Source organism: Mauremys reevesii, linkage group 4 (assembly GCF_016161935.1).
Source record: "Mauremys reevesii isolate NIE-2019 linkage group 4, ASM1616193v1, whole genome shotgun sequence".
Lineage (NCBI taxonomy): Eukaryota > Metazoa > Chordata > Testudines > Geoemydidae > Mauremys > Mauremys reevesii.
In genome coordinates, this window is record NC_052626.1 from 107,424,527 (window position 1) to 107,446,829 (window position 22,303).

At 44.1% G+C, this 22,303-nt stretch overlaps 1 long non-coding RNA gene across 1 annotated transcript; it reads left to right on the plus strand.

Annotated features, from left to right (window-relative positions):
- Positions 1–987: 987 nt before the first annotated feature.
- LOC120403272 lies at positions 988–21,187 on the plus strand. The gene is made up of 5 exons (XR_005597511.1): positions 988–1,076; positions 2,159–2,278; positions 4,035–4,141; positions 19,802–19,894; positions 21,139–21,187. It is a non-coding gene; the product is annotated as an uncharacterized LOC120403272 (long non-coding RNA).
- The last annotated feature ends 1,116 nt before the right edge of the window (positions 21,188–22,303 follow it).

A 22,303-nucleotide genomic window follows, 5' to 3' on the forward strand; every position in this document is an offset into this window, starting at 1 on the left:
GGGACACAAGGCCAGCTGAGAAAAGGACACTAGAAGGAGTTTTTAAAATATATTAGGATCAATGGTATTGGTTCATTAATAGATGGAAATGGTAGAATTTTTGATAATAATGCAGATAAGGCACAAGTGTTCAATATGAGCACTACAACCAGGGCCGCAATCGGCAGCACTTCGGCGGCAGCTCTACCGCGCTGCTTTATTCTTCGTCGGCAATTCGGCAGTGGGTCTTACCCTCCAAGAGGGACTGAGGGACCCGCCACTGAATTGCTGCCGAAGAGCCGGACGTGCTGCCCCCTTTCCATTGGCTGCCCCAAGCACCTGCTTGGTGCGCTGGTGCCTGGAGCCGGCCCTGACCACAACACAAGTCCAGTGATCATGATGCTCAATAATTGTAACTCCTTAGAAGGTGTGACATTGTGAAGTACCTTTCTAGAATCTAAAAGCATTTCTGCCTCATTTTTCCTGCTGACAACAGCATTTCTACGATTAGTCTCTTCTTCCCTTGCCCGCAGTGGTGTCTGCTCCACACCTTCAGGTGGTACAGCTGAAGAGTAATGAATCCATGATGAGATACACAATATACAAGCATAAAATTGGCCTTGTTGGTTAGATGGGTGTAGTCCTGGTTTGGAGACTGTCTCTTATCTTACATTCCATCCTGGAAATTGAGATCCACTGGGACACTTCTATTCACAGTCCCTAAATTTGAGGTACAGGGGACTGGTGTTAGGGGAGACCTGGAGTTACCCAGTGTAAAACTGGAATAATATAGTGGTCAGTGAGCCTCAGGGATGGTGGGGCTTTACCTCTTTCTTATGTTGATTTGAAAAAAAGCCTGTGTTGGCTGAAAGGATGCTGTATAAGTCTCATTTTATTCAGGGTGTGATCCAAAGACATGGTAAGCATTCACAACAACCACTGTGTTCACTTACAAGAATCTTTAAGCCAGGGCTATCATGGGAATTGTGGATTCTCTAGATCAAGTCACCACACTTTTGCCTGAGGAGGTTGATGGTTGCATGGACTAAGACGGTGTCTTGGTGGAATTCCTGGGAATTGACTCTGGCCAACAACAGGTAGGGAATTTTTTGTTGTTGTTATAATTTAGCACATGTGCTCTGAAATCTTTTCCCTAAGTGCTCATTTTTATAACCCGTAACATAAATAGAAGTAGTATTTGAGACCTCCTTGAGCCTCATCCTGATGGGTCACCATGCTCAAACCCGATTGCTTTTTAGAGAGCTCACAATTAAGGGACAGATTCTGACACTCTTACTTAGGTTCAATAGCACCGTAGTTGACAAGAAGTCTCATGGAAGGTATTATTCAGCTATCAGAACCTGGCCCGAGGTCATGCTTTCAGAGTTTTAGGACTCATTTCCACTAGACAGCTACATAAGTTCATCTCTCTCCAGGTTTAACACATTAAACTTTGCTCCCCTTGTGCTTTTTAGCAACACTGTTGTTAGCTCCATATTTATTACCCCTTTCTCCCTATTTGATTTTGCTCTATCTGATCTCTCCTTCCCTCAGATGTTGTATTTTGTTGACATTTTAAGACGGTGGGGGTTTTATTTTACTTTTCATGTGATCTTTTAGGGGTTTTTTGTTGGGATTACTGAACAGTGCCACAGAATGGGGCAAGTAATACGTTAAATAACTGAGAACTATCATTACTTTGGAAACTATTGTTATCACAGAGGCTGTAAACTCTTTGGAGCAGGCACTCACCCATGGCCAATGGGAGATTATCCAGTAGTACCTCCACCACCATCTCTGTCACTTTCCAGCCTGAAGCCTGATCGGGAAGGGATCAGGATATTGCAGCGTCTAGGTAGAGTCAGAGGGAATGCTTGGTGAGCTTCTCCATTTGGTCACTCAGGAATGGGAGATGAGGAGCTGGGAGGCAGATGGAAAAGTCAGTTTTACAGAGTGACGGTTTCTTAAGTATTGGCTGGAATATGACGTGCTTTAGTCATAATAACCATAGTCCTTCCAAGGCACTTTCTTTCCCCAGGTCTCAGGGTGCTCTACAGAGGAAGGTAAGGTGCAAGGCTGTGCAAAGGGCAACCTGCCCTTACCTACCCATAATGAGCTTCATGGTGTCAGAGTCCTTGCCTTTTACAGTGCATTTCCTGACTCTTACTGTGTGTTTCAGCTTCTGGACAGCAACCTCCTACCCTTCTTCCAAGGGCATTTTTGGTTACTGAAAACTGGGAGAGGATTGGGGCAGAAAGAGGATCTTGATGGAGAGACAGTTGTAACAAAGGAAGAGCAGGTTGGGCTTAGCTCTTCTATACTTTAATATTAGTGGGATGTGTCTCCTTGCTCCCTGTGCCACTTCTATTGCCCCCGACTTTGCTTCCTTCTTGCTGATTTATAATTTTTTTCAAAAGTTACATTTCTTTGTCCTGTTGTGGTCTCTGCAGTGCCTGATAACTTTTTTTTTTAAATCTTTATCCCAGATGCATTTCTCTATGATGCTGAGTAATTTAATGGTTAGAGCAGGGGACTGGTAGTCAAGACTTCTGGGTTTCTATTCCTGGCTCAGCTACTAACTCACTGCGGAACTTTGGATAAATCGCTTACCCGGTCTGTGCCTCAGTTTCCCCAACTGTAAACAGGGACATTGATATATATCTACCTCATAGGAATGTGGTGAGTCTTAATTCATGTTGTGAGGCGCTTGCAGTTCCTCAGATGAAAAGAACGGCAAAGGCCAAAGCACCTAGGGCCTGATCCAAAGCCAACTGACTTCAGTGGATTAGGCCCTTAGCTTTTATTATTAAAGCAGATAATGGCGGGGGGGGGGGGGAATTTTTTAAAATTTTGCTTCAGAATCACATAGAGCTTTTTTTAGGGGCTCTCCTCAGCCTGTCTTCGCTGGCACAGCAAAGGAGAAAGAGCAGGGTCAGAGGAGAATTGAAAGGTACCCAACTTTGTGGTAGATTCCCATCAGTCTAGGCTTCAGAACAAGCAATTCAAAGCAGTATTGGCCTGGGCAGCCCTGAACCTTTGTTGAGTAAAAACTGTCCTAACAGCGCCATCGTGTGGCAGTTTGTCTTCATTGCCCCTGTGGTTTTGGAAATTTGCTATCCTTGCTTGTCCCATCAGCCAAATTTAGATACCTGGGGTGAAATGCTGGCCCTATTGAAGTCAATAAGAATTTTTCCGTTGACTTTGATGGGACCAAGATTTCACTCAAGCTGTCAGTTTTAAAACGTTTAGGGTTTCAGGGGCAAGGCAACATTTGTCAGATTTCTGATGAGCAGCCTAGGCTTTTAAAATCTTGTTCTTTCTCAGTATATCCTGTAACATCTACATTATTTTCATTTCTAACTTTTCCAGTGTAGCTATTCTGAGATGCTGGGCTCTTTGGCCCAGATCCTCCATGGTATTTAGAAACCGAACCCCTATGGCATCTAAATACCTTTGAGGATCTGGGCCTTTGTTTCCCATAGAGATGGCCCCAGGCTGCAAAATTCAGATCTGAGTCTGGATCCAAATGATTCTGAAGTGTTTAGATGTTTGGTCTGGTCTGGGTTGGATCTAAGAAGTGGTTAAACAAGAAGGGGGCTCTTATCACACTAGCATGGAGGAGATCTCCTGTGTACTTTTAGAAGCACCAGGCAAAGAGGAATGGTGCTTTTCCTTGATCTAAAGTCCCTTGCACATATTGCTGCCAATTTCAAAGCAGTGACATTTGCTGCCAATTTCAGTGACATTTTTGTGGGTTGTGAGCGCAGCTCACAGTTTTTTTCTGTTTCAGCCCAACTCCTCCTATCTAGTAACAATAAATAAATGCCAACACTTTAAACAGAGGACTGTAAGGTTCTTTCACATCACTGCAAGGTAGGTCAGCATTACAGAGAGAGAAATTGAGGCATGGAGCAGTGACATGATTTCCCCAGGGTCTCACTGCAAGTCAGTGGCAAAGCTAGGAATGGAACCCAGGAGTCCCGACTCCCAGTCCTGCCAGGTAGCCCCTATTTGTCCCTGTGGCATTTATTTTCCTCTTATTCCCTCTCTTTCAGAATCTCCAGGCATAACCTCTAGTAGCTGGAGGAAGAGCTGAAGGGGATACCTTGCTCACTGAGTGACACTTCAGCTGTCATGAGCTAGAGAGGAATCGCAGGGGCAAGTATGTGACTCACTCCACCCTAGAACACTGCAAAGCCTGAAAGGGCTGAGCAGAAACATCACAGAGACCTATGCTTTCATATCTGCCCAGCAAGTGAGGGCTGCTAAGGGGTAAAGCAATGGGGAGTGGGTCACCCTTCTCCCCCGGCTGGTATAAGCAACAGCTCCCCCTCCTCCTAGTTTTCATAGATCCAAAGGCCAGAAGGGACCATTGTGATCATCTAGGCTGACCTCCTGTATTGCACAGGCCATAAAACTTCCCCAAAATAATTCCCAGAGCAGATCTTTGAGGAAAACATCCAATCTGGATTTACAAATGGTCAGTGATGGAGAATCCCCAGGTTAATTACTCTCCCCAGTGGGGTGAAAGCTCCCCCTGCTGTTTAACTACTAGTGCTGCTGAGCCAGGAACATTGCAAATACGTTTGTTTTGGCACCTTCCCAGCAGCGCAGATGAGCTGAGACAGACGCTTCACTGTAACATAGGCTTTCACACAAGCCCAGCAAGTTAAAGGTGCTAAGCCAGTGACCTCACAGCAGCCTCTATCTTGCCATCATCCCAGCAAACCAGAAAGGCAAAACCAGAGACCTCAAAGATATACCTGCCTTCATATCGCAACAACACGCTCAAGGGCTGATTTGGTGACACTTACAATGGCCTCATTCTTGCTATCAGCCCAGCCAATTGCAGCAGCTGAGCCAGTCACCCTCAGAATGGTTTGAGCCTTGAAATCAGCCTAGCATAATACAGCTGCTGAGCCAACAACCTCACAGAGACCTGAGTCTTTACATCTGGCTTTCAAGCTAGAGATGCTGAGCCAGTGAGCTCACAGAGACCCATGCCTTGACATTGGTCCAGGAAGCAAGAGGTTCAGTCAGTAACCTCAGAGAGTTCTCTACCCTGACCTCAGACTAGCAAGCCAGAGGTCCTGAGCTCACAGCAAGCTGAGCCTCTACATCAGATCAGCAAAATGCAGTCGCTTGGCTAATACCCTCACAGTGACCTGTGAGTGAACATCAGTGAACAACCTGGAGTTGCTGACCAGGTGTTAAAGTGTGTGGGAATGAAGTTCATCTCCCTCTCCTGAGATTGGGGGAGCTCCCTAGGACTCCACCTCCTCCTGCCTTATCACAGGCTGGTGACCTGAATAGACACCACGCAGGAGAATATAGATTCATAGACTGCAAGGCCCTGGAGACCATAATGGTCAGGTAGCCTGACCTACTGCATAACAGAGACACTAAAATTTCACCCTATTATGCTTGCATCATGCCTACCACTTCTGGCTGAGCTCCAGCATCTGTTTTAGAAAGACACCCAGTCTTGATTTAAAGAGTTCAAGTGATGGAGAAACCACCCCATCCCTCCATAAACTGTTTCAATTGTTAATTGCAGTCAATATTAATCAGTTGTGCCTTATTTCTAGACTGAATTTGTCTAGCTTCATCTTCCTGACATTGAATTATTATTCTTTTGTCTGATTAATTAAAGAACCATTGACTCTCAGAAATCTTTTCCCCATGCAGCAGATTGTAGACAGTGATCAAGTTTAACCATTTATTGGCCAAGCTAAATAGAATGAACTTTTAAAATCTCTCCCTATAAGGCAAATTTGCCAGTCCCTCAGTCATTCTTGTAGCTCTTTTCTGAACCCTTTCCAATTTGACAACATCATTTTTGAAGTGTGAACACCAGAACTGGACACAATTTTCCAGTAAAGGTCTCATTAATGCTGTATACAGAGGTAGTAACTACCACCCTCCCCGACACACACACACTGCTTCTAGATAGTTCCCTGTTTATACATCCAAGAATTGCTTTTGTTGTCTTAAGGTATGTCTACACTGAAATGTAAGCCCAAGGTTAGTGGACTTAAGTCAGCTAACCCATGTTAGGGAACCCTGGGCTTGAGCGTCTACATTGTATTTTAACCCTAGGTTAAGAATTTTCTAACCCGTGCTTGAACCTAGGGCTCTGGCATCCACACTGCAGTGCGCAGACCCAAAATAACCATATCCCAGAGTCCATAATGCCCTCTGCCCCCCTGAAATGTGGCCACTCTAGCCCTAAGACCATGGTGTTCCATGGAAAAACTTTACTGCCTGCCCAGCATGTTACCAGGAAGCAGCTCGCTTTGCGAAAGGCTTGATGGGTTCTCTCTCCATTGCACACCAGGAGGCTCTCTGATAGTGTGCTTGCAGACTGGTGATCGGAACAGAATGGGTTAACGCTGATCTGAGCTGCTGCCGTTTGCAAAAGGAGGGTGGTTTCTGTTTTCAATAGTATAGATTGCAGATTGTTGGGCTAGACAGGACTAAGGAATTTGTCCTATGGAATTGTGGGATACATCTGGATAACTCCTGGGACCTGAATCAAGCGGGGCTGCAACTATACTGAAAAGCAATAGGACTCAGACCCTAGGTCCAGGCTTGACTTGTACTCGGACCCTCCAGCCCTCCTGGGACCCTGTGTCCAAGCCCTGAGTTACCACAATTGCAATGTAGATGCAAGGGCAGTTAGTCTTGATCCCAGGCCCAAGAATGGGCTAACATTGCAGTGTAGACATACCCTTAGCTACCACATTGCACTAACAGCTCATATTCAATTGGTTATCCACCATGACTGCTAAGAACCTTTTGGTGTCATTACCTTCCTGTATACTGCCTCCAATCTTGTAAGTGTGACCTGCATTCTTTGTTCCTAGATGTAGGATCTTACATTTAGCTGTATTAAAGAACACATGTTCTAGTGAGCACAGCTTAACATACAATCCAGATCACTTTGTAGAACTGACCTGTCCTTATAATTATTTATCACCACATCAATTTTTGTGTCATCTGCAAGCTTTCCCAGCAATGATTTTTAGAATTTTTTCCCCAAACCATTGATAAAGATATTGAATAGCACTGGGCCAAGCACCTGCGGGACCGCACTAAAAATGATGATTCTCCATTTTTCCAGATCTACCTGTTAGCCAGTTTTTAATCAATTTAACATGTGCTACACTGGTTTTATACACTGCTATTTTTAATCACTGTTGTGTGATCCTAAGTCAAATGGCTTACAAAAGTCTAAATATATTCCATCAACAATCATTATCTATCTATCTATCATACTTATATGGCTCCCATCACCATAGTATTGGAAAAACCTCACAGTCTTTAATAGATTTATCCTCACAACACCTTTGTGAGGTAGGGAAGTGCTAGTACCCCCATTTCACAGATAGGGAACGGAGGGACAGAAATGTAGGCATTTTGCCCAAGGTACCCTAGTCAACCAAACTTGTAATCTCATCAGAAAAACAATATCAAATGTGTTTGACAAGACCTATTTTGCATAGATACATGTTGACTGGCATTAATCAAATTACAATCTAATTCTTTCCTGTATCAGCCTTCCCATGATTTTGCTTGGCATCAGTGTCAGGCTAAACAGCCTATATTTACTCAAGTCATCTTGTTTATCCTTTTAAAATATCGGCACTACATCAGCTTTTTACCGGGCCTATGGACTTTCCCAGTGTCCCAAGATTTCTTAAATATCAACTTCAGTGGCTCAGACAATGCCTCAGCTAATTCTTTTAAATTCTTAAATTTAATTCTTTTGCTCCAAATTATGAAGTATCAAGTATCAAGAAGAGCTATTGTCTGACTGGGTAGCAGCATAAACACCTGATGTGAGAGAAGAATTGTCCATGCTGGGATTCTCCTATCTACACTCTTTCTTCTACCAGAAAAAAGGATAAACAGGAAGAACCATTCACCTTAGTTTTTCCCTTCACTTCTGGAGTCAAAGAAGACTTTAGCACTGGCTTCCTCTCTTCTAGCCAGAATCCTGGGGAAATGGAATGGGTCTTCCAGTTTCCATTCCATTCTCAGCACTCCATAGTGGAGTTTATGGGTGTGGATTGGGGCAAAAGAGATATTCACCTACACAGCACCATCTTCTGTGCATATGCACATGTGTGCACACACACAGAGTGGTTTAGCTGTCTATAGGGCTGCTTATGAACATGAGCTCCTTTCAGGTCCATGTAGTCCCTTGTCCCTGTTCTCTTCACCATGCCTTGTCCCATCACACAAAATGGTGAGATGTCATTTCACCATATGATATGCATTTGTTCTCCCATCCTGTAACTAGTCTACCACTCCTGAAGCAGCTGGATATTTTCTATTGGTTTGAAAATATGAAGATCACGTTGTTCCTGGGCAGGTTTCAGAGTTCCCGATGAATGGCAAGGACTTTGGCTACCCAAGGTTCAAAGTGGGGTGATAGCTCCTTTCCATCTGGTGAACATAGTTCTGAGCTTGTTCTCTGTGACAACAGCAGCAATACTGTAGAGAAATCTCATCCTCCTATTGCTTCTAGCTGGACAGATTCCAGAAGCCTCCTGTGTCATTACAAAGTATTACCAAAAATCCATACTCCTTCAATGCCATGTGTGCATCACCCACCAAATAGCTAATATGAAATACAGACCACTTGAGAAACAAATCAATAGACCAGCCTGATTTTGATGGCAGATGCATTGCACAGTGAAGCACTGTCTAAAAGCTCAATTACACTTCCTTCCCCGCTCCTCGCCTCCTGACAATTTCACCAGTTAAGCTCTCTTCAGCATTTCTATGTGGACTAGTACTTCATAAAAGACTATATAGTACCATAGCTTCCCTGGTTCCCTTTGGAAGGTCATTCTTAACTAAGTTTCTATTCAGGGTAGTTAAAGAGACACTGCCCTAAAATAATAGGTTTTGCAAAAGAAAAAATAGTGATGGTTTTACTGTATACAATAGGAACAGAAAGAATTTCATGGCCTTTCATAAAGAATTTCTAATTAAAACAGCTGATCTGATTGAGCAGTTTGGGGCTTTAGCTCTTCTGAAAATCAGCCACAAGATTTTCAAAACTTGGGTGCTGACATTGAAACACCTAGTTTAGTGGCCTGATTTTCAAAAATGCTGAGTCAATTATATAGATGCCTAAATATGGACTCCAGAGCCTAATTCTGGGCACCCTGTTTTGAACATATTGTCCTAAGGCTTTGGGAGATAATTCATTGTTTCCAAACATTGCAACTTGTGAGGCAGAAAGTGACACTAACTATAAACCCAAAGGGAAACTGTGTAGTCTAGTTTCACTGTCCAAACAGGAGGACAGTGCAAAACAAAAAGTAAACACACAGCATAAATAGCGAAAAACTGGATGAGTTGTTTTCAGTTTTATTCCTCGGAGGACCAGATTTTTAAAATTGCTCAGCACCCACAATTAGGAGGCCATTCATAATACATTTAAATAATTCTTTTGTTGATAGAATTTTACCTGTTGAGTGTCTATTTTAAGTAACAATCAGATTATATTTCACAATTTACACATTTTGTTTTACAGTAACCTATTAGTTTTTATCACTAGAAATTGACTTTGGTTCCATTGGTGCTTTCCGTTCTACTGGCATTCCATTTCTAACTATGAATGAAGACATTGCAGTACATACTATAGTGACTCCCATGCTATACAGCAGCTGCCCTAATTTACACTGGGACTGGCCCAGACCAGCCTCCGGGATCAGGTAGCTGTAATCTGTCCCTTGATCCCCCTCCATTTCCTAAGCCAAGCAGAGTTTGGGTGCCGGTGAGAAGGTACTCCCTTATGTCTATTCTATGCCACAGAAGTTAGCATTACTCCCAACCATCAGTTGTCCAATTTGCTGTCACTGGCTGCTTTTAACCCCTAGTACTTATTTTTCAATTTTTTGGTTCAGACAAACAGGGAGAGTTTGTTTTCTTCCCAATCTTTGCCTCCCCAGCCACTGCCCCTCTCCCTCCTCCCCCCAGCCTTCCACCATGCTGCAAACAATCCCTGGTTTGTTAAAGGGCATGAGTGCAGAAGGCAGCAGGTATTTGAGCTGGTGTGCTGCTTCATACACACACATACACAATAGGAAAGGTCAGAAGTGCAGAAAATACCATGCCCCAGAGGGACAGATTATAAAGAAAAGGAGAGCGAGCGAGAGAGGGCTAGAAGGACAGGAACACTGATGAAACAGCCTCTGTCGCTGCACTGGGGGCTGTGTCAGCTTCATTGAACAATACTGATAAGAGGTGATCTGATGGGGAGGGGGCATCACAGGCACTGCAACAGCTCTGCTATGCCTTAGGGAGGAGGGGGAGGTGAATGGGCACATTTAGACTGTGAGCTGTTGCCCACCACCCTCTGTGACATATTCCAGGGCTGCAGGTGGACGAGATGGAAATGGATAGGGAGAGGCAGGTACTCACTAGCAGAGTTTACAGAGAGCCGCCTGGGGCCAGACAGCAGCCAAATGAAATGGAAAAAGAGAACGTGTTGTCATTAGCAGACAAGGGACAGGATGCCTGGCTGGGCTCAGACTCGGCATCCAGCCTCGGTCAATGTGCTGAATTTCCTGTAAATTTGACGAGGGAACAAGATGACCTTAAAATGGCTACAGCCTCCCCAGCCCCCACACCTCTCTCCATTAAGCAAATTATCATTTACTGAAAAGAAAGGGACTGGAGCCAAGCCCCTGTTGCTTCAGGAAGCCATTTCTTTCTTTAGAAACTATCCCGATGTCAATGACTAGTGAAAGAGGTGGCAAACTAAGCCCCTGGTGAGTCTGAACCCCACCGAGGAGAAGCCAAACCAGAGAAAGCTAGTATAGCCCAGCAGAAACTGGTATGATCATATGCTGAACATTTGCATACAACCTCATTCTGGTGAGTCAAGGAGGCGGAGCTTGGCTTGTAGGGTGGAGTTTATGAAAATGCCACTATTGTTTTCTTCCTCCAATTCAAGTCCCGGTTGAGAGTTAGTTTCAGGTGGTGGGGTAGAGTTAAGATTTCTGAAGGAATGGGAGAGTTGTTGTAAGGATGGTTACCTTTAGGATGAGAGATCTGAAATAACAGCATTCTCAAAAGACCTCACACCTTATGAGCAATGAAATTCTGGAGAGTGGAGTTGATAGCATCATATGGGTTTCCTTTGCTCACTGATGTATGCTTGATTGGATTCTTTTAAATTGGGCAGAAATCTTTGATACCGTAGACCACATGGTTCTATGGACTTGACTGTGGACTCTGGTACTTTAAATCTAATTTATGCCTGGTTCAAGGCATGGCAGTTTTCTGATTAGCTACAGGAGCCTATTAGAAGTCATGCTGGTCCTTTAAGGAAGGTTCCAGATCCAGTACTGCCGGGGCCTGGTTTTTCACCCAGAACAGAGGCCTCCTGGGGCTAGTAGTTCCCAGAGCACATGAGAACTGTAGGCCTTGCAGTGACACATACAGGGACAAAAAGCATCCTCCTTTGGTTAGTGTGGGAGCAAGAGCTGTTTGTTCATCTCTCTAGTGAGGATAAGAGATTGGGGAAGGAGTCAGGTCTATGGCAGTCTCTATAGAGAGTTTGGAACTGACCAGTGAGGCAAGCCGGAGGGGGAAGCTTGGATGTCGTTTCTTGTTCAGAAACTATTTTGTGTGAGACTTATTAAACAAAACTCACTGAGGGGCTAGTGGGAGACTCTGCCAGTTTTGTTTGCACGGAGCCAGACTCCTAAAGGGGAAACAATTGTTTGGAAAAGGCTGGGGCAGTAGCCCTTGCATGTGGGGCCATAAGATTCTTTTTACCATTGCTATTGCCAGGGGCCCCAGGTATTATAATACATAAATAATTAGCACTAACGGTAATACTGAGCACTTACGTAGCTTTCCATCCTTAGATTTCAAGGCTCCTTACAATGATGGAGAAATATAATTACCCACATTTTACAGACCCTTGAATGCGAGACCTGCACCAGGTCACACAGCAGGTCACCTGACTCCCAACCTCATACTCTTTCCTTTATACCAGTGGTTCTCAAATTTTTGATCGCGCCCCTCATCTGTGGGTCTGTAGTAGTTTACGACACCCTCCCCCCACCATACAAGTACATATACCAATATATACAGCGACAGTGCTTCACTGGAATCGGTTTTGCCTTCGTTGTTTTTTGACCCTGTTGCATGAATGAGCTGATGATCCATTGTAATAAGAGCAAAAACAAAACTGTGATTGTGGTCAATGCTTCCAATTAAATACAAGTTTTTTATTTCCTAAAGCTTCTCTAGCCCCGCCCTGCCCCGCCCCATCCCGCCAGAATAGATTCTGTGCCCCCCCTAGTTTGAAACCTCTGCTCTATACCATAGCTTCATCCCAGCAGCTTTCTGCCTCACTTGCACTGGAGACTTTAGTGTCCAGTGCGGGAGCTTGGATTGCTTAGTTTTTTTTCTATTCCCCACCAGGTTGTGTCTGGCCGTCTCTAGATATGGACATTTCCTGCAGAGGATTGTCAAGTGTTTCATGTCACAGAAATAAATACCTGCATGGCAGAAGCAAGAAGGGGAAATTACAGAGCTCAGTAAGAGCCCATTTGTGGAGAACCATAATTGCTGATCCATTAACAGCACTAGTGACTAACGGCAATTAAAAAAAGAAGCGAGAAGTCGTGTTATTGGCAATAGCAACACATGGTCTTTGTTTAAAGATTCAGTACATAGAAAAGTGCATCGACAGGCTACTGACTGTGGTCAGGGTTTTGTGTGTGTGTGTGTGTGTGTGTGACATTTTCAAGATGATACTTTAAAAAAACCAGAACTGTTGTTATTAATATTACTGCAATTCACCTTTTAGAATTCATACCGCTTTGCACTTAGAATGAACATTGGAAGGAGGTTAAAAACTAAAGCCTGGTTTCAGAAAATAAGTTAAGGATTCTTTTTATAGAGAGATGGGCAAAGCCAGCTGGCCAAGACCTGGTTCACAATAGGACTGGATGGGGATGGTTGGCTGATGGGGAGCTACGCCAAACTCTGACTCTGGACTTGTGGGCCCATCTGGTGATAACCCATTTGAGATTCTGAATGTAGGCTAGGGATTGACAGCAAACTGGCCTTGGGATTACATGGACAGTTCATGATGAAAGGCTGGATTTTGACTCTGGGATTGGGGGCAGGTGATGTGGACTGGATTCTGGCTGTGCATGTATAAGAGAACTGGAGGTGGCCTGGTCTGGATTCTACTTTAGACTGGTAAAGTGGCTTTGGATTCCAGTCCTAGGGATCAGTCTTCATTCTCAGCCATGCCAAACTCAAGCCCAGTAGAGCCCTGAGAATGAGGAGGAGGCAAAGGGCATTCCAAGCCAGCTCTCTACCTCCCTGATCCTAAGGCTGGTCATGGGCTGAACTGTCCCTTGGTACAAATTAAAGCAGCTACAGGACTATTCTAATTTATGCCAGCTGTAATAGTCCCTTAGGGACTATTCTGCTGGCCCAGAATTTCTGCCGTGGCATGTGTTTCTGCTGCATACCTTGCTGTTCCTGGCCTGTCCCTTTCATTGAAATGATGGGGAGTGGATAGCGTAAAGGTGTGTGCAGTGCCATTTTTATGGACACAGAAGATATCTAACAGGAAACAAACTAGAGAGAGAGACAGGAAGACAGACTGAGTTTAGGGATTCTCTCAGCAAGAGGCTGACTCACGTTTCATTTGTTATGGAACTGATGCAGTAGCGAAAGAATAGCATTTAATGGAAACCTGAGACTCCTTGCTTCTTTGAGAGTGCAGGGGGAGTCCCCAGCTGCTCTATCAAGGGCAGCTTTAAGAGCAGTGCAAAGGGGGACTTAGTTTGGACTCAGGATCTGGCCCTAGTGTTTTACACAAAAGCTCAGTTTTTTCCAGTGGAGGGTTAGAACTGCCTATGTTAATAGAGGATGGTGACTAGATTTTTATTTTTCCATTGCTCACTTTAGGGTAGTCTATTTTGTGACGGGAATGTGTGCTTACGAGAGCAAGGTAACTAACTGAACACTGTTGCCTAATGTAAGCACAATCTATCGATCAGGTAGAAGGTATCACAAATAGAATATTCTCATTCTCTACAGTATATTTTATTCTCTCCCTATTTTCCTTAGAGGGCGCAATGATCTCCTATAGCCACTGCTTGAATCTCTAATGATATGTATTGTGGAGCATGTGCTCACCTTACAGGAGCTGCGATTTTGGCCACATGATCATGGAGAAATGAGGAAGTAGGGAGAAAGGCAAGCTCTAAAGGGAAAGCCCACTTCTAATTATATGCTTGTACCACTCTTGTTTGTATTTTTGGTGCCTCCTAGATTCAACAATGATTGGCTCTCTAAATAGCAATGGTAGGTTATATGGCACTTACACCAGGATAGTTTATGCTCCCAGCCTTTGCCTCTGGTAAGCTGTGTTATGAATCAATAATATTCTTTCTTTTCCCTTTTTTAACCGACCAAACTCTGAACAGAGTTTCATGTTTTGTTCTCAGCCGCTCATGTTTCTGGGTTTTGCACTGCAGAAGGAGAGCACAGATACTGAGTTGGAAAAAGCAAGGTCTGCAAGAGGGGTCCTGTGCTTTCAGAACACAGGAGTCAGAGGTGTGAGTGGGAGCAGGAGAGTCACTATTTCATTGCATAGACAGGAAAAATCCAGTCTTAGATTGTATATGGGACTGCAGCCCATGTATCCTGGAACCTCTCCCAAGCTTGCCTCTTTGGCCCTCCATGCTCCCCAGAATGGTACTTTTATGACCGTAACAAGATGGGGAACATGGCAAGAGAAATGAGAGGGGAGGCAGGGCTACACCAGCTGGTGCTTGTTAATCTGAGGCGACCTTCGCTGCTGGCCTCATTGGCCCTTTCCTTTTATGCCTCGGTTATAATGCAGTCCAAATAACACTGATTCTGATCAAACAGGGGCTTAATGGAGACCTTCTCCACTCATTGCCCAGGCTGAAAGGAGGGACTGCGTCACGGGTGGCAGGGAACAACAGGCAGCTGTCTCTGCATCTGCCCTGAGCTGCTTATCTGCAGAGCAGCAAGAGCTTCTCCATTTAGGGCAGTGTTTGCTTTGCCCAACTGTGGAAGTGTGATAGGGGCTGTGATGAGACACACGTTCCCCTCCAGCCCCTTACGTCAGAGCTGTGTGCGTGTGCACTTGACTCTGCACAGACAGAACCTGGTCTGCGTGCCATGTAAGATGGGGGCTCTAAGAATCATCTTATTCTTGCTGCCTGACCATGGGTTTCCTTAAAGTCAGTGAAGCAACATGTATCATAAAAACAAATGCCAACTTGTCTTGTGTGCATGTAGGCCCCCTCCTTAGCCAGGACCTTGCTGTCTAGCGATTCTTGTATGTGCCCTAGCGTGGAATTGCATCAGCCTGACAGAAGAGCAAGCCGAAAGAAAGAAAATTCCACCTCTGAAACATCAGGCCAGCCTAGAAACCCATCTGTGAATGTCACCCCGAACCAGATCTAATCAGTCTTTTCTCTGCTTCTAGGGGGGGTTGGCTTCCAGGGAGTTGCACCAATGTAATGGAGAGAAGAACCTGGCCCCAGGAGGTTTTGCTGTGCCTTGTCTGTTGCACAATACACAATGCCCTTTTCTCAGAGATAGTACACAGCTGGCACTCATCGACAAACCCCTGAATTCCTCCCCCCATCTCTCTCTTTGCACATGCACACACACATACAAACATACTTAGCCTGTCCCTTCTTGTGTCTTCATCAGAGATAGGAAACCTCGCTTCTTGCATCCTAATCCCTTCATTTCCTTTGAAAAACCAAGAGGAATGATTGGATTTCACTTGGTAATTTGCAAAAAAACAAGCGCCAGGCACGGATGCTGATATTGTTGATGGTGCTGCAATTACACCACGTTCCTGTCAGGAACGCCCAGCTCATCACCCCTGCGAGGTTATTTTTCAGCCAATTTCAGGAATAAATGGCTCCCATTCTCTCCCTAATGGAAGACCACTTGAAAGGATGATTTAGTAGGCAGAGAAGGAGGCAACTTAGTGGATGCCCTAATGACAGGTTATCAGGCACAACAATCCCTCTCACATTACTAAGCACTGGTGAAAAAACTCCCCAAAGAAGTGCTAATCCTCCAACATCTCAAAGGGACCAGCATGCTCTGGGGTAACAACCCTTTCGGAGCATGCACTGGACAGGTGTAAAGATAATTTGGGAAGAGGTGAGCCTAGAATTTGTCCTGATTATTATTGTTTGTATTGAAGTAGCACTTTGGAGACACAGTCCTGGACTTGATCCCTACTGTGCTAGGTGCTGTACAAACACAGAACAAAAAGACAGACTTTTTCCCAAAGAGCTTCCAATCTAAACTCTTCTGCCTCAAGAACATTCTTATTAACATGTATTTTGCAGTGGGGCCTACCAGCTGCAACCAGATTGGCCGGCATTGTGCTAAGAAATGTGCAAACACATAATAAAGGACAATACTTGCCCGCAAAAGCTGACATCTGCTGGCAATAATTTTAATTAAGTTAAACTATGAAGTTATAAAGAAGGTGAAAAATGAAAAAAACAAAAAGTAAACCCATGTATTCCAAAATATGACAGAGCTTAAAATCTTAAGATATAGGCAAAGCAGCTGGCTAATGTAACAACCAAATCTTAGTCCCAAACTTGACACTGGGCCCATCACTAGATCTTTATGGTTCATAAAAGTCTGGCTAACTGTTGGGTGCTTATTTGAACCAAATCTGCAAGGTCTGAGATTTCCCAAAAGTGACTGTTGATTTTAGATGTCTAACTTCAGACCCTCAAATGGGCCTGATTTTCAGAAAGAATTAAGCACTCACCTTCTGAGAAGCCGGTTCCTACAGTGTGTCTAACATTGAGCATCCAGAAATTCAGGCACCCAAAAATCACTGGTAGGGCTGTCCAGAAAACAAGATTAATGTTTGCTGAAAAATGTTAAGGTTTAGACATTTATTTTCTTTGTGCTTTGGAAGAAAAACTAGATCTTTCAAAAAATTTCTTGAAAAAAACAAGAAAGAGAGATACCAGAATAACCTATTCCCACTGGGAAGGGTGTTCACTTGGGATGTGGAAGACACAGGTTCAAATCCCTGCTCTGACTGATTCAGAGCAGAAACTTTCACCTGGGTCTCCTACATCCCAGGCAAGTGCCCTAATCACATAGCTATTCTGGGGTAGGCCTCTCTCTGCCTGACCAGAAATTCCATCCTGGACCTGAGCAAATCTTTTCAATGAAGCAGCATTTTTTAAATGAAAAACCACTTCACTGAAAATTTCCTGACCAGTTTTAATCACTAGTCACTTAAGGTGGAGGTGGTTATGTGAGAAATTGACAATGTGAGACTTTTCTTCTGTTTCCTCTATCTCTGGATAGATTGCCTAGGACTGGAATCCAGAGCCAATTTACCAGTCTAAAGTAGAATCTCCCCTCAACACCTTCTCCTGGGAGACCTGGAACTGGCTGGTCTCCGAGGTAGGGCAAACATTAGCCAATCAGACCTGCCTTGCTCAGAGTGGGGGAGGAAGTGAAGGGCATCTGCTGCCCCTCCCCCAGGGTGCTTTAGCCTATTTTTATTTCCCCCAGCTATTCTTGCTTGCATGTCTCAAGTTGAATCAACTTGCCCCTTTACTCGGAGGATCATAGGGAGATTGACAGTGCCACTTCCAACTCTCAGCCCGGGAAGGACAGAACTGCCTTGTTATGTCTAGCCAACGATCAGCTCTTTTATGTTTATTGTAAAGATAGTGGTTTAGGATGGTAAAAAGCAAAGCCACTGATAGCATTTAAGCTCTAGAAAAGTTTCATGGGGGAAAAAAGAGCGGGAGTGGCTAGACAGGGGAGGGTCCCCACCAAAGGAGTCGTGGTCATTAGAAGCTGCTCCTGCCTACTGGAGGGAATAGAGGACCCCAGGGGCTGTTCTTTAGCTGCTCCGCCCTTTTCCCCTAATCTCACTCAGACAGTCATAATTTTGAGGTGTTTGGTGTCAGGGCGACGGTGACATTTGCCAGGTTTTTAGAGCAATGTAAAAGAACATATTAAAGCTTTGGTTAGTCTATGTATCTCCCTAATCCTGATCCGCTTCTGTCTCTCTAGCATTAAAAACCATCCTGAGCTTTCTTTCTCTTCAGGGAGGTCCTATGCTTCATCCCCATGACACAAAATCTGTTTTTATTATCGAGCAGACTGCCCCAGACTGAATGGGCCAGGTCCTCAGCTGTTAGAAATCACTCTGCTCTGGTGAAAACAATGGAGCTATGTCAGTTTACACCAGAGAGATGCATGTCTCATTACAGCTTCACCGAGCATCGGGGGAGGATCCTGCAAGAAAATATACAGGGTCTCAGGGGAAGGATCCCTAGTTTTTGCTTTGGGAGCCCATGCTATCCCCCTCATACCAGATGAGTAACTTGGGAAGTCAGGGTTTGGGCAGGGGGCCTGAAATCAGCTGCATCTGCAACAGCAAAAGACAGCATAGGAAAGTGTTAAACTAAGCTTCCGCCATTCTATTATCGAAAAGAAAAGAATAAAAAAGGAGATAATCCTTGTTTAAATATCACAAGCAGCAGCTGAGTCAGTGGGAGCCTTAGGCTGGAAATGTCAGGGAGGAATTTAGATTTTCGTAGCAGTTGCTAGCCTGCAATTATCATAAGTCACTTATGACGACCCCTTGACCTTCATTGCCCCCACCTGCACATCCATAGCAGTGGGAAGAGGAAGTGGAGACAAAACACATGGCCCTAGCAGTGGCAGATAAGGCAAATTGAACAGGATCCCACTTTAGGTACAAGACAATTCCCTTCAGGCTATGGCAAGGTTGGTGCGTGTGTGTGTGTGTGCGTGTGAGATGGACAGAGAAAAATATTAGGGTGTGGGGGAAGCACAAAGAAGGCAGGAGAATAGGGGAAGAAAAGAGAGAGACATGGAGCCAGGGAAGGAGACAAAGGAAGAAAGTGGGAAAGAGATGGCAGATGAGGGAGATCATGTGCTAACTTCTGGTAAAGGAGGGATGGATTAGCGGAGGATGCTTTCAGCATCTGATTGCTTTTAGAGCTATTTTAAAGGTGGGGGTTGAGGGAAAGGAAGAAAGTTCCAACAAAGCCAATTTTTCTTCTGCATCGTCTCCTTCTCTGGTACTCCTAATGTCCTTCTCTGACAACACAGCCACCCTTGGATTGCAACTTAGCATCGTACTGTATTAAGGAGGCGGGAGCATCTCTACCAACTCCTCTTGCTGGAGGTTGGGGTGTCAAAAATCTCAGGCCTACCCATCCCTGTTGAACGTACCCTTGGAGGGCTGGGCGTAATTGTCACCAAATCAAACTTCCAAGGCCAGCTCTCAGCAAGATGACAAGACATTGCTAGGCACTGTGAGGAAGGTATTTAGTTACTACCTGGGCTCTTTTCACTCCTGGGCATAGCCAGCTGGTACACAGCTGAATGAGTCATTTAAGGTCTTCTTGTGTTAAGACCTCTGAGACGGCTCCTGCTTGGTGGTTTTGTAGCAATGGGGCACACATACTGGATCATCAAACTACATTACCTAGTCACTTTGAAATAGCCCCAAAGTGCAGTCACCCCAAAAACTTCCTATAAGGCACCATGGAGAATTTAGGAAGCTAATAACTGAAAACAAAGTTCCACTTCAATGGCCGCCCAAAATCATCCTTTGTTTTGTTTTTATTTGTCTGCATTTTTGGTAATATTGCTTGGGGAGGGTCTCTCTTATTAAAGAGGTACCTTTCTTTTGGTGGTGAGCGATAAGGGTCCCAATCTTGATCTTACTTCCACTTGTTTTACACAGGGGAATCTCTATTACCTTCAGTGGAGTTACTCCTATTTTGCATCAGTGTGGATGAAACCAGAATTGGACCCCATTTTTGCCTAAGGCTCCCAGGTAGGTTTTGGGGACAGCTGAAATTGAAAGGGGAGGGAGGAACATGAAATCATAGTGAGTTCTGGAGAATGTTTTGTACAAACGCACCTTTGTACTTCTAAAAGACCCTGATGGCTGAGCCATCACACATACCACCAGGCAGGAAGCATTTCAAAATATAGGTTGTAGGTGTAACTCTGCATTCTGTAGCTGCATTACATGTGGCAATGTTCCTAGTTCTACAGCTTCCTCAGACCTGCTGGTATATCCATTCTGTTTCTACACTGACTCATTACTAGATTGGACAAAGTACTGGAGAGTCATAGATTTTGATTCCAGAAAGAGCCATTAGATCATCTAGTCTGACCCCCTGTATGACACACAGCATAGAATTTTGTCCAGTTACTCCCATATTGAGCCCAGTAACTTATGTTATATCTCCCAGAAAGGCATTCATTCTTGATTTGAAGACTTCAAGAAATAGGGATCCCACCACTTGCCTTGGTGGCTTGTTCCAAAGGTTAATCAACCTCACTATTAAACATTTGTGTCTTATTTCTAATCTGAATTTGTCTGGCTTTAACTACCAGCCATTGGTTCTTGTTAATGCCTGTCTCTGTTCATGTAGGGAACACTCCTGTAACAGCAAAGGTTATAGAACATATAACCTAATAAGAGTCAGATTCACCATTGTGTTACTCCAATCTTACATTGATATAAGTCTACTGAAATCAACCATGATACACCAGTATAAAACTGCAGTAATGCAATGGGGAACCAAGCCCAAGTCTTTTTGGTCCTTAACGCCCAGGAACTTGGGTCAGCAAATCACTTTTGATATATCCCGAAGGCACAAAAAATGGGCTTAAAGTTTGGATTAAAAATGAACTATCCCTAATCCTGAGTGGGTTGAATGAGGCTTGTCACTGGTAGACATATGTCCTTTTTTTACAGATAAAGAGGAACACAATAATGTTTTCTCATGCTCTTTCCCTTTTATTTAACTCATGAAAATAACTCATGATTCAGCTGGTGTGAATCAATGTAGCTTGCATGGACTTCATTGTGAAATACCGTTGGCAAATTCTGATTCAGAATTAGTTGAGTCTACATAATAAATCTCATCCATTCAATGCTGTATGTAAAACATCTTTCTATTAGCATATAAATAAACAGCTGTATGAAGTCAATATGGTGCTATTTCCATATGATCTGGGACTCATAGCCCTTGATCCTAAAATTATATCAGACCTTTTGTTTGACAGATGGATCATTTTCATGCTCTGATGCCTGAGGAGAGACCTACCAAAGTGGGTAAGAAGTGGGTTATTTACTGTGCACTCAGAAGTAGTACTGAGCTGCATTTTACTGTCATCTGCTCCTATTGTCTTCTTGGCTGACATGGAGCTGCCATTCAAAAAAAATGAGAAAAAGGGGTGGAAGGATTGAGGGGGAGGGAACATATATATTTAACAGAAATTATATGTTACTGACAAGGAAGAGCATTCAGCAAACACTGACAAAAACACTGCCTGTGATGGAAACCCATGGCTTTTTCTGCGGTTGCCACTTTCCATTTGCATCTGCAGGCAGATCCCAAAATGAGTTGCTGGGAAGCTCTGAGGGAAAGGGCATTCTATAAATTCTATAAATGAAGGAGTGAAATCCTGGCCCCCTTGAAGTGCATGGGATTTTGGCATTAACTTCGATGGGGCAAGGATTTCACCCGAAATCATTTGCTGAAAATAGTGAACAGTGAAAATCTTCTGATCGTTCCAAAGGGAGATGGAAACTGGTTTTTGAGCTTTGATACTGGCTTTCCACTCCCCCTTCTGCTGCTGGCACAAATTATATAAATTATTTCCTGCTATAGAAGGCTCAGAAACGGTGGCCAAGGGTAAAAATTTCAAAGGCGCCTGAATGATTTAGGTACCTGCACTAGGTGACTTATGCACTAAGTACGAGAGCCTAAGTCTCATTGAAAGACAATGATTTTCAGAGGGTGAGGGCTCAGCACTTTCTGAAAATCAGGCCCCTCTAAGATGTCATACGCTGGGTGCCCAAACTCACTAGTCCTTTTTGGAAATCTTAGCCACTGCTTTGTATCAAAAACTACTCATTTTCTCCACACACAAATGCATAGTCCATGTAGTGTAAGGTTTGCCACACCTGGTGGACCCTGAGGGGGTCTTGTGCAGAGGGAAACTCCCTGCTTTCTTTAAATGTACTGTTCATTGCACCATCCATTCTTGCACTTTTTGCATACCCTGAGGAAAAGTGTTGGAAACTGAGTCTACTCTAGTTTCAGCCAAGAGCTGCATTCACATTTAGTGCATAAAGAATTACTTTCACCCTTTTTGAAAGTCCACTGCAGCACATTCGGTTTATGCCTGGTAGCAGGTAAGAACCTCTCAACGTTTCCTTTTTATC